The 12,301-nt window shown below is 35.0% G+C and overlaps 1 protein-coding gene across 1 annotated transcript in view; it reads right to left on the minus strand.

Annotated features, from left to right (window-relative positions):
• The window catches only part of LOC117120962 (monocarboxylate transporter 2-like), a 12,395-nt gene extending 6,872 nt beyond the window's left edge, over positions 1-5,523 (minus strand). The window contains exon 1 of the mRNA XM_033266064.1: positions 5,485-5,523. The gene's annotated coding sequence lies outside the window, so the exon portion shown is untranslated. The remainder of the gene's footprint in view (positions 1-5,484) is intronic.
• Positions 5,524-12,301: the final 6,778 nt, after the last annotated feature.

Below are 12,301 nucleotides of genomic sequence, written 5' to 3' on the forward strand. Positions count from 1 at the left end.
ATCTTTTTATATATATATATCTATATATATATATATGTATATATATATATATATATTATATATATATATTATATATATGCAGTCAATATTGAAAATTCGTTTAATTGTGGATTTACTTTTACTTTACAGCCATTTTTTAGCAAGAAACTAACTCTTTGGTTAAGGCCATCAAAAGAGCTTTTCCTAAAAATAATTATCGTACCAAAAGTTGTCCTGGTGTTGGGCCTATGCAAATTCCATTAAGTTCTACTGATTTCACGCTGAGCTGGTTATTTTGCCGGACAAATGAGTGATCAATTCCTGGGTGGTACTTTTGCAGTTTAACTGAGTAAATAAAATTTCAACGCAAAATCATTAAAGAATTCGAAAGTATTACTATTACGAAGTGGAATTCTACAAATCCTTTAATTCGACCAGGATTACATACTGTATTAATTAGTATATGTAAATCGCTTTATTCACTAAGTATAACAAACATAACAAATACAATATAAAGGATAGGATTGCAAATATTTAAGGCTTGACAAGACGAGGCAAAATCCAAGAAACTTAATATTTATATCAATGTTGATATTCAAATATTGGAATATAGTTCATTTACTTTTCAAAATCTGTATTATAACTTTACTGGATTTATTTAAAAAAAATATTGAGCAGGTATGTATGTTTGTTTGTATGTATGCATGTATGTATTGGTGTATGTGTGTATGTATGTTTGTTTATGTTTCAAAATATCTTTATTATTTCAATTTATCATATATATAAATTAGTGGACTGTGGGGGATAGGCAAATGACATTGGAGTTGCAGTGATGACGTCACGATTGACTTATAATATTTATTATAATAAAAGTGTAAAAAATGTATCCTACTGGAGAAGAGCCAATTAAATGACACATTCTTTGCTTTAAGATCTAACAGGATATCACGTAATCCAGATTGACATGAAAAAGAATATAGGCTATACCATCGTTCCGCAACCTATGGGTCGCGACCCAATGCTTGGGTCGTGGAAAACTTTTGATGGGTAGCATAAAATTTTCATATCGTGAAAACCTTACTTAATACGAACGAGGACAAACGAAATTACAGTAAACGAAACTGCAATTAAAATGTGGCATGTGCGTCGTGTAATGCGTGCGTTATCAAAGTTTCATGTTAAAAAATACACTATCAAAACATTTGTACTTCAGGTATGACAACCTGGTGTTAGTTTGTTCATTTCAACTGTGTTTCGCTTTCAGCTGAAAAGTTTTCTAAATGTGTCTATGTCTTCACATCACCCACAGATTTCAAGCAGCAAATGTAGGATTTCTTGTATAGTAAAATGTCAAATCATTCATTTTTACAAACCTTTAACATATTAAAAAATTTGATACCTTACTTAGTTTTGTTAAATTAGTAATTCAAAGTTATATTTTTAATTTCTTATGGGTATTAAATTGATTTTGTGGGTGATAGTATCTTTTGCCAAAAGAATAAAGTGGGTAGTATCTTCTAATACCAGCTAGGCCTATCCCTCGCGCATATAAAACGGTGGACGTGATTTATTGTCTTCGAGTTCGATGGGTCGAGTTCAGAGTACTTAACATGTAATTTGGGTCGTGGTCTAAAAAGGTTGCGGAACGGGGGTGGGGCTATACTACCGGATCCATCTTAAAATTCCATGTGACCCATCATAAAATTGCCATGCGACCCATCATACAATTTCCATGCACGGGAGCGTATCCACTTTTATACTGACTAAACGTTACTATATAAACATTCTAGTAACATAATAATCTCAGTCAGAGAAGTTCTGTCGGTGAATGTTTCCCTTGAAACTGTAAGTAAAAATACGCACTCTTACCATGAACAGCTTTACTACTGATGATTTTGCTATTCCTTTTACAGTAATCATTTTTTTTTCTTTTAATAAGGATTTATTGTTTTGATATATAGAATTTATATTTTCTCAATAGCAAACAATAACTATTTTATTTGCAACTCTTTAGTTTTCTTTTGGTAATTTTCAATTTTAATGTACAGTGTCGCAATCAATGTCTTCTTTTTTCACCTAAATGACGTATTTATATGTTTTTTATATTGTAATGCAATCAAATTCTGCTGTTCGTTGTCGATTGTAATTTATATATCTGAAAAAACTATATATAATAAACTTAATAAATAAATAAGTTAATAATAATAAGACTGTGAAAAGTATGTAGCCCTTGTGATATTGGGAACACATGTGCGTATTACTGTATAGGGCTTTCTGGCAATTTTCCAATGGGCCTACGGTTATTGTGAATGGCAACGCGGATGTGTTTAAACAAACTTATGCTTTCTAACGATTATGACACATGGAACTTGTATTTAACAGCAAACATTGATAATAAGTTGCAATATAGTTTAGAGGGGGATTCTGTTTCATTAGGTAATAAATCGTCTACTGTTTTCTTTTTCTTTTTTTTTTTTTTTTGATAATTTTTGTATTTATTAGTTCCTATGCATGTAATGCAATAGGAACTATTGTAATCACTCTTGCTATTTCCTATGTTTTTTATTGTGTGTAGTGTGTATGTGTGTGTAGACATTTATGCAAATGCGCATGCGTCAAAGAAAAGTTTTGGTTTTACGGCAAAAAAATCATCTGCTGTAGGCATAGGTATTTTGAAGAAGGCCTAAAATAAAACTAAAATATTTTAATACTTGCTGAAATACATCGCGATGCGAAGATCGATGTGAAGTTTCTGCAGAGTTCAGTCAGGGCTCACGCTAACTGACCGGAATGTCGGCGGCATGGATGAAACTATTTTGGTTTTACGGCAAAACAATCATCTGCTGTAGGCATAGGTATTTTGAAGAAGGCCTAAAATAAAACTAAAATGTTTTAATACTTGCTGAAATACACCGTTTCTTCATTTAGATCTCCATTTTTCACTTAGTCCATGCGACGTTTTTTTCTGTTGTATACGTATGAGTAGTCATATGAAGGTACTATATCCCCGACAGTTGGCTGTGCAGCAATGTACCCTTTGAATGCCGTTGAATGCAAACTGAAAACAGGTGAAAATATAAAGGCAGCCGACTGTCGGGTACATAACGACTATCTAGCTTTTCACAAAAACAGTATTAGTTCAGTATTACTGCGATGCAAGGGTAGGCCTAGTTAGATCGATTAATCAATGATATCGTGTTATCGTCTAATACAATTAAATAATGTGTGTAATATTTAAGAATGCAACACGTGGGTCGCTTTCTTTGTTATGCGGTTGTAGTGTAGTATAGTACGTAGCAGAGTGACGACAGCGAGCTAGGCCTAGCCCAGGGCATAGATCGTGTACGTTCTTGATAATCGTAATGAAAACTTCGGGTGATAGGCGATTGGGCCCAACTGGTGTGGACGATCGGACCCAAGATATTTTAAAATAAATTGTAGTCCTAATAGCAGGCCACTGCCAGCACCTCCACTTCCGATATCGTTCCAAACTACGTACTGTAAAATGAAAATACTGTATACGAAGCTAGGCCCTATGCCTACGATATTTTTTTCAAAGAAATTTGCTAAAAATATTACTGTAATTTGCCTGTCGAATTACATTACGACGGGTACGCTCAGCGCACATTGCGGAGCGCACCCGTCACCATTACATCATCGGTGACGTAGACATTGGCTACTTGCCAATGTCATTCTTTCTGCTGAAGATGGTCTGAGAATGCGGATTGAAAGCTACTGTGGTGATAAACAATCCTTATTAGCTTAACATACATGAAATTCGAAATAATACTACACTTGAAGCTACATTAAGTTATTTGATAATCTAATAATCTTCGATATAACAAATCGTAAATTCTATTTCGATATTTTATTTTTCAAGGATCTTAATCTCTATGAATAAATGAATAATATAATTCTGGGCGAACTGAGTGACTATGTATATATTAGGATTAATTCAATTTTCAAACTTGCTTAATTTTAAATTGGTGTGTATCTGAAATTAATATTTACATTTTTTATTTAAAAGCTGTACATATATGAAAAAAGGATCGGATAAATAAATGTTACGTTGAATTGAATTGAATAAAAAGTGTTTAGGCCTACCTATTATTATTATTATTATTATTATTATTATTATTATTATTATTATTATTATCCAGTATATCCATTAAATCAAGGTACACATTTATTCAAATTCAATCTGTAAGGAAAATTTCCCGCCGATGAATATACACGAACGGTACTGGGTAAAGCCAACTTGATTTCTTACTTCCAAGGTATCCACTCGTAGAAGTCAAATGAAGATAAGCCTGTCTGAGAGTGACTCTATCGTGGTCGAGTGTTGTGATTGCCGCCCACGTACGTATTGCCGTATGAGAAAGAATGTATTGTTCAAAGAAAATAACAAAAAAATATCATAAAAATCACTGGGACAGGGTAGGGGCGAAGTCCGGTTTGGCTGCCTCCTCTACAAGTGTGTATTGATAGGTCGTGTACGTCCTGTGTCTCCACTGGCGCAACCACTACTCTAGGATGTTTCTAAAATTGTTGACGATTTTTTTTTTTATGGTTCGATGTTAATTTAAGACAATAATCAATAATTAAGACACATTAGGCGATACTTCTTAATACCTTAATAAGCGAACTCTCCTACAGCCAAAAATGCTGATTAAAAAAGTATACTTTTATTTTTGGCCATTTAGCACACCCTCCGTAACAAAAAAAATGAAAATTTCATAAAAATAAAATTTTATATATTTATTTTTATTACACCCTCCCAGCAAACACTAAACGTTCTCACAACGTTCCCGAATGTTGTGGCTTGGTATCAGGGAACAGTGAAATTACCATCACCTGATGAAGGCCTATGGCCGAAAACGTTTGTGCATCTTCTGTATTAAAATTTGGCAAATATATACCTTGTTCCTGAGTTTTATTTGATATATATCTACACTTTGTCAAGCAGCTACTTCTGATTTTCCTATATATATATATATATATGAGAGGTCTTTATCAGGAGTGAAAAATAGAAAATGTAAAATATTTTCATTATATAATATGGATTACGTAGCGTCACGGACATTACATCTGTAAATGTCACGGACCTGTCTCTTATACACATCTTCAATGTATTATCCTGCAAGACCTCCTGAAGACCCACTCAAGACGCAGTGTACCGCCACATCGTTGAGTAATTGAAACACATGCGCTACATTCTTTATGTTAGTCTTGACAGTTAAGTTTCCATTTTTAACGGGTTTTTTTTTAAGATGTGCAGCTGTTTAGCAGTAAATCAGCGTTTCTAATGGTAGAAGTATGGATCTGACCTGCCGGACCGCTTCCGCCGCCCATGTGTGGCGTCCCATCACAAATAACAGCATTCTTCCGATTCAAACACGGGAAATGACTACTTAATTTTGGGGCTCGAATCAAGAATAAATCAACTATAATACATTATCAAATTATTAACGATATAGCATTAATAGAATGATTCATTAAACATACCTCAACACTTAGTGGCTATGTTCTCACACGGCAGCTAACGGTTAGCAGGATCCTGATCCTGCTAACCGTTAGCTGCCGTGCGTCCATGCGAGAAAATCCCGATCCGGATACCAACAATATGATGAGCGAATCACTGGCCAATAAGAAACTGGAAATTGTAAACGCGTACGTGTGATTAGTTGATGATAGAAACGCCCTCAACTTGCTAACCGATAGCGCCAAAGATCTTTGATAGCGCTTGCTAACCGTTAGCGTATCCGAATACCGCCAACAGTTAGCGCTAACCGATCGGGCGTTCTCACGCAGCCGCGTCGTAGAACATTAAACATGTTTAATATTTCTCACGACGGCTTAAGACTGTCCCCGACGATAAATCGGGTCGGGCTACGTCGGCCGACGCTGTCTGAGTTGGCATTAATTCGCATAAAAGTTTCTCGATATATACCGTCGCTGGTGACGCTCTCCAAAATTAGCTAATACTATGAAAACCTATAATTAGAGAATTGTGGCAAGTCTAACGCCGGTGCTAACGGTTAGCGCTAACGGTTAACTCCCGATCCGGATACTAGGGCTTTCGTGAGAACCAGGCTAAACAGACATTGGATTTTACTAGTGTAGATACAATAGCGACGTACATGCCTTTAATTTGATTCATAGTAAATGTTTGCGAATTTAACTCTTTTTTCAATCGGATTATTTAACTTTTAGTGGAGCCCAAAATTAACCAAAATTTGGGCCAATCTGTGAAAAAATTAGAAAGAAGCTGATTTTAACTGATTTGTGTAGGGATACATACCAGGTTACACCAAAAAAAAAAGTTAGGTGGGCTAGGGGGTGGGGGAAATTTTGTATGAGGGGTCGAAGGTCATTGACCCCGGTTTAAAATACTAAAAAATGTATCTCTGGAACATTCTATGGTATATTGTTGATCTTGGTGTCAAAATGCACAGAATTTTACAACAAATAAATAAACTAATATTGAAAGCCTTCATAATCAATTCATGAACTTGAAAAATTTGGTCAAATGTCAAATTGTCAATAATTGTATTTTTAGTCACTAAATTGGCATATATCATTTTAAAATAGTACAATGAATGTGATTTGAAACAGTTGAACATAGAGTATTACATAAGTATATTAATTGAATTTAAAAATAGACAAAAGAGGTCATGGATTTTGGAGCTCCCATACCCAAAACCAAAGGGGCACATGCATGAATGAGAATCAGCGATCACCAGGAGCAACAATACCTACCACTTGACACGCTCATTGTCAAAGACTGCAATAGACTTGGTCTCAAGCGTCCAGGTTCCAGTTGTTGTTCTCGCCCAAGACACGGGTATATTAGTTTTACTCTGCTACCATCGGCCAAGCAACTGCTTCAATCTAACGTTGATTGCCTGTATGACATATCTACTATAAACATTGCAAACAGGGAAGAGCTTCTCTTAAAGTACGGCTGGTCTGGAAATGACACCGTTTCCAGCATTTTTGGACATACCAAATGTGCTCTTTACAAATGCAACTACCCTAATAGTGTTATAACAGCATTTACAAGTTTCAAGTCTACTGAATCCACAATCCGAAAAGCTGGAATTAAAGCAATGCAGATAACATATGGGTGTGGGGATAATCCTCTTGAAAGGGTTCATTATCTGAAGTTTCAGAAGCAAGCAGCTAGTGGCAAAATTGATCCAGATCGATTAACATCAACAGAAAATGCAACAGCACAGCATTCCCTTCGTGTGCATTATCAGGTTATAGTTTGGAAACATCTAAACACTTCCATTCTTGAACTCATTGGAAGGGATGGGAGATTGATTCCAATAGGAAACTTGAACCAAAGATGCTTACCTGTGGTGTTGCTCCAGACAGACTTCTAAAAGGAATTTGCTGCAACTGCCAGGAAGTGGAGAGGCAATGCCAAACCATGAGGTGTAGCTGCATTAAAACTGGGATTCCTGATGGATCATGGAACAGGGGTGCTGTGGGTTTGATGTCACGGACAGCGGTGTCTGCCTGATCATGGTAGGCATTGTTGCCCCTGGTGATCGCTGATTCTCATTAATGCATGTGCCCCTTTGGGTTTGGGTATGGGAGCTACATGATCTCTTTTGTCTATTTTTAAATTCAATTAATATACAATGTTATTCGTGTTAAGTGTTTATTTAAGTTTTGTCAATTAATGCCTGGATGATCTCGAAAGTGATTAAGTTCACTATATTGTTTTCCCCCCTGGTATTAATTTGACTTCTTTTTGTACTGTTTTACTGTTCATTATTATTTGTTGTAACTGTTCACCTGAAAAAATTAATTAATTAATTAATCTATAGTTACAGTAAGTTTAAGCTGTAATTTCTATTTCTATTCACAATATACTTATCTAATACTCTATGTTCAACTGTTTAAAACCAGCTTTGAAAATGATGAGTAAAAAAAAATCATATACTGAATGCCATTTTTGTAATTTCAATTCCTAAAATTTTGACCTTTGACCTAATTTTTTGAGGAGATGCATTGGTCATGAGGGTCCTTTTATATTTTCTTACTTTTTGCATTATTCTGTGCATTTTGACACCAAAATGAACCATATATCATAGAGTCTTCCCAAGATACATTTTTTAGTGTTTTAGATTGGGTCAATGACCTTTAACCCCAAAAACGTAATTTCCCCACTCTCCTATACCCCTAACTTTGTTTTGGTGTTATCCTAGTATGTACTCCTACACAAGTCAGTTGAAATCACATTCATTGTAATATTTTTAATGATATATGCCAGTTAAGTGACTAAAAATAAAATTTTTGACATTTTGACCTAATTTTTCAAGGTCATGAATTGATTATGAAGGCTTTCAATATTAGTTGTTTTTTATTTGTTTTATAATTCTGTGCATTTTGACACCAAGATCCACCATATACTATAGCGTGTTCGGGAGATGCATTTTTTAGTATTTTAGACCGGGATTAATGACATTTGACCCCTCATAAAAAATGTTCACCATCCCAAAGCCCACCTAACTTTTTTTTGTGTATCCTGGTATATATCCCTACACAAATCAGTTGAAATCCGCTTCTTTCTAATTTTTTCGTTCGGTTGTGTAATACGTTTGATTTGGATATTGTATAGCAGACGTGTGCGAGTCCATATAAAACATTCGTGAGTTCTATACTTTAACTTTCTAGTTTTGGGTGTCTTCTACTGAACAGTAAGTTTACTGTTGTTTGAGCGATAGAAAGTGTTTTACACTACACGAATGTTCATACACAGCAAAAGGAGGCCCGACCACAAAAATATTTGTTTGAAATAAAGCAATAAATGTCCATATTACGCGTGTTCAGCTGATCCGTAAATTGTTTCGGAAATGTTTGGCACCAGTAGGTGAGTACTTCATTTATTTCAAACAAACAAGGGTTTAAGTTTCAAGGCTCAGTTTATTCAATCATGTACAAAAATACATGAAATGTGTTTTTCTTGGTATAAAGTAAACATAAAATATAAACGAATTCCATCCAGAAAATATATATCATTCATTAAGTCTTATGTACAGTTATGCAACATCCCACTAGAGCAATCTAACTGCAACACCAAAGATGACATCATCACAATTTCGCCAAGAGTGTATAAATTTCTACACAAAGGCAAAAGGCTATGTTAATGCATTAAGCGGAGTCGAAAGTGGCGTATATTAACGTCTAAAATGTAATGAAATTAGCATAGAAGATACTTTTATAACAACGTATACATTTTGAATGAATCATAGATTCACGAGTCTAAGGTTGAGTTGATTACATGTCCATTCAGAGTAAAAAATAGTACCAATCTTTTATCCACATGCTTCGATTTGTTTGAAATGACGCAACTCATACACGACCCAACCCGCGTCACAAATTCCACCCAAACCACGATCGATCTTATTTTTAGCTCGAAGCCTGAGGTAATACATGAAAGTGGTGTCTTACCTGTACTCATTAGTGACCACTCCTTGGTGTACGGTATACAAAATTGGAAAATCCCTAAAAACTAAAGTCGCTATGTTAATTTTAGATTTTTTAACAACTTAGATAATGAAACTTTCCAACGCGATCTCCTGAATGTTCCATGGGAAAATGTTCTAACCTATCACAGGGTTGAGAAAGCATGGGGTCTATGGCACTCCCTATTTATGGATGTCATTAACTATCACGCTCCGATAAAATCCAAACGCGTTCGAAGCACCTCTTTACCTTGGCTTGATGTTAAAATTACCCGACTTATGCGTCAACACGATCACACTCATGAAATTGCAAAACAATCTAATTCTGAAGATGATTGGGACGCATACAAAAAATACGGAATACCGTAACCAACAGCATCCGTAAAAAGAAAAAGGAGTATTTCACATAAGCGATTGAAACTAACAAAGGAGACTCTTCCATGCTGTGGAATAAACCGAAATCGGTTCCAAGCTCAATCACTTCCAAAAATGGAAAAAATGTAAAAAATCATGCCGAAATTGCTGATATATTTAATGAGCATTTCTCCACTATTGGAGGACGTATGGCAAGTAGTGACGACGTCACGCGCGAAATTGAAATGGGCAATGCCCATTTCTCTTATTCTGAACCAATTCAGCAATGTACTCTGCATAAAATCACGGAAGATTTTGTTCGAAAACAAATCACATCAATGTCGCCTTGCAAAAAAACTGGTCCGGATGGCGTTAGTGTAAAAATGCTAAAGCTTGCGTCTCCGTACATTATTAAATCATTAACGCACGTATTGAACCTCTCAATTAAATGTGAACAGTATCCCTCAGATTGGAAACATGCATTAGTCACACCGATTCACAAAGGAGGAGACAAATGCAATACTAGCAATTATAGGCCCATTTCAACACTTTCAATTATTTCACAGATTTTAGAAAGATGGGTGCACTCGGCTGTTTATTCATTCCATAATGGAAATAATCTTATTCCTCGCTGCCAATCGGGGCTTAGACCATTGCATTCAACTGAAACAACATTGCATGACTTAACGAATGAATGTCTTCATGCTATGGAGCGTGGTGAAATGACTGGTACTGTTTTTATTGATCTCAGTAAAGCATTTGACTCTGTAAACCATAAAATTCTCCTAGATAAACTTAGGCATATGCATATGTCTGCTTCTGTCATTACGTGGTTTACATCTTACCTAAGCGATCGAAGTCAATCTGTTAATATTGGTGGGAAATTATCAAAACCTTTGCCATTAAACACTGGCGTACGTCCACAAGGATCGATTTTGGGACCACTGTTATTTATTATTTATTCCAGTGATCTGTCACCTTGTACCGGTATCCCTCTAAATTGTAAACTATTTATGTATGCTGATGACTCAACGTTAACCTGTTGCTCCTCCAGTGTTAATGATATTGAAAATAATTTAAATGTCGCACTGGACATAGTTAACGATTGGGCCATTAGAAACAAACTTACAATTAACTCAAACAAGACTTAATACATGCTCGTTGGATCCAAAAAGAAAATTTCCAATGTAGACTTCAATGTAACCATTGCCCGTACTGTAATTGTTAGAACGAAATCATGTAAGTGTCTTGGTGTCATCATTGACGAAACTTTGAGTTGGACACCTCATGTTGAATTCGTCAAGAAAACTGTTTCATCCAAACTGGGTATGTTAAGTAGAATAGGTAATTGTGTCCCCCAAAGAAGCCTAAACACTCTGTTTGTAAGCTTAGTTAGGCCATCTTTAGACTATTGCTGCACTGTATGGGGAGGTCGTTACATATCCCACAATGCCTTACTTAACAAATGTATACAAAGAGCTGCTAGGATAGTTTTAAAATGCAATTTTCTTACCCCATCAGCAGATATGTTTGCACAAATCAGTTGGCTTTCGTTTTCCGAAAGGGTTACGTATACAAAAGCTATACTTGTTTATAAATGCATTAACCGATTAACACCTTTATACATGACAAACCTTTTCACACCGTATTTGTAAGCTCGTGAAACGAGACAGTCAACTATTTTGAAGTTGAAGGTTCCTTTTTCGAAAAGCGAAAGTTATTCCACGAGATTTAAGGTAACCGGGGCGAATATATGTAATGACTTAGATATTGATTTGAGAACTGCGACTTCTCTAAACGTATTTAAATAAAATTGTACGAGGCACTAATTAAGAAAATATAATCGGTTACGACCATGTGCTTTAAATGCACGGCCTCAATGGAAATCAGTGTTTTAACTGTTTGGGCTACCCTGGGTAAACAAATGTAAATAAATAAATAAATAAATAAATATGAAGAGTTTTGAAAGACCATATTCAGCGCTGACTAAGGCGATCGCTGTTTATTTAGACGTACACATTCTGCTTAAATATTAATGTTACTGTTAATGTCATTTTGTTGCAATTTCTATATAAAATACTTAAACTATTGGACAAACTTAAATTGCGAATTAAACTTGGCAAAACTTTTATTTGTCGGACTGTGTAAGTCTGAGTTGTTACTAATCTAATATAGGTCTGGAACGTTTTTATCTGAATGGTCCTCATATACATACAAAGAAGTGAGCTCTCAGAATCATATTTGACAACTCGTACAATAACTACAATAGTACTCTAATATTGTGTAACATAGAAAAATGCTGGAGTGTAGAAAAACAAATTTACTCACCAATTATGCAAATCACCAAATTTTAGTTCCTTTATAATAATAATAATAATAATAATAATAATAATAATAATAATAATAATAATAAAGTAAGAACTTATATAGCGCCATTTAAAAAACCGAAGTAATTATCAGTGGCGCTTCATGTTATTGTTGGAATAAGT

This window comes from Anneissia japonica, unplaced genomic scaffold (assembly GCF_011630105.1).
Source record: "Anneissia japonica isolate Jap-2015-1 unplaced genomic scaffold, ASM1163010v1 scaffold16912_len27675_cov111, whole genome shotgun sequence".
Lineage (NCBI taxonomy): Eukaryota > Metazoa > Echinodermata > Crinoidea > Comatulida > Comatulidae > Anneissia > Anneissia japonica.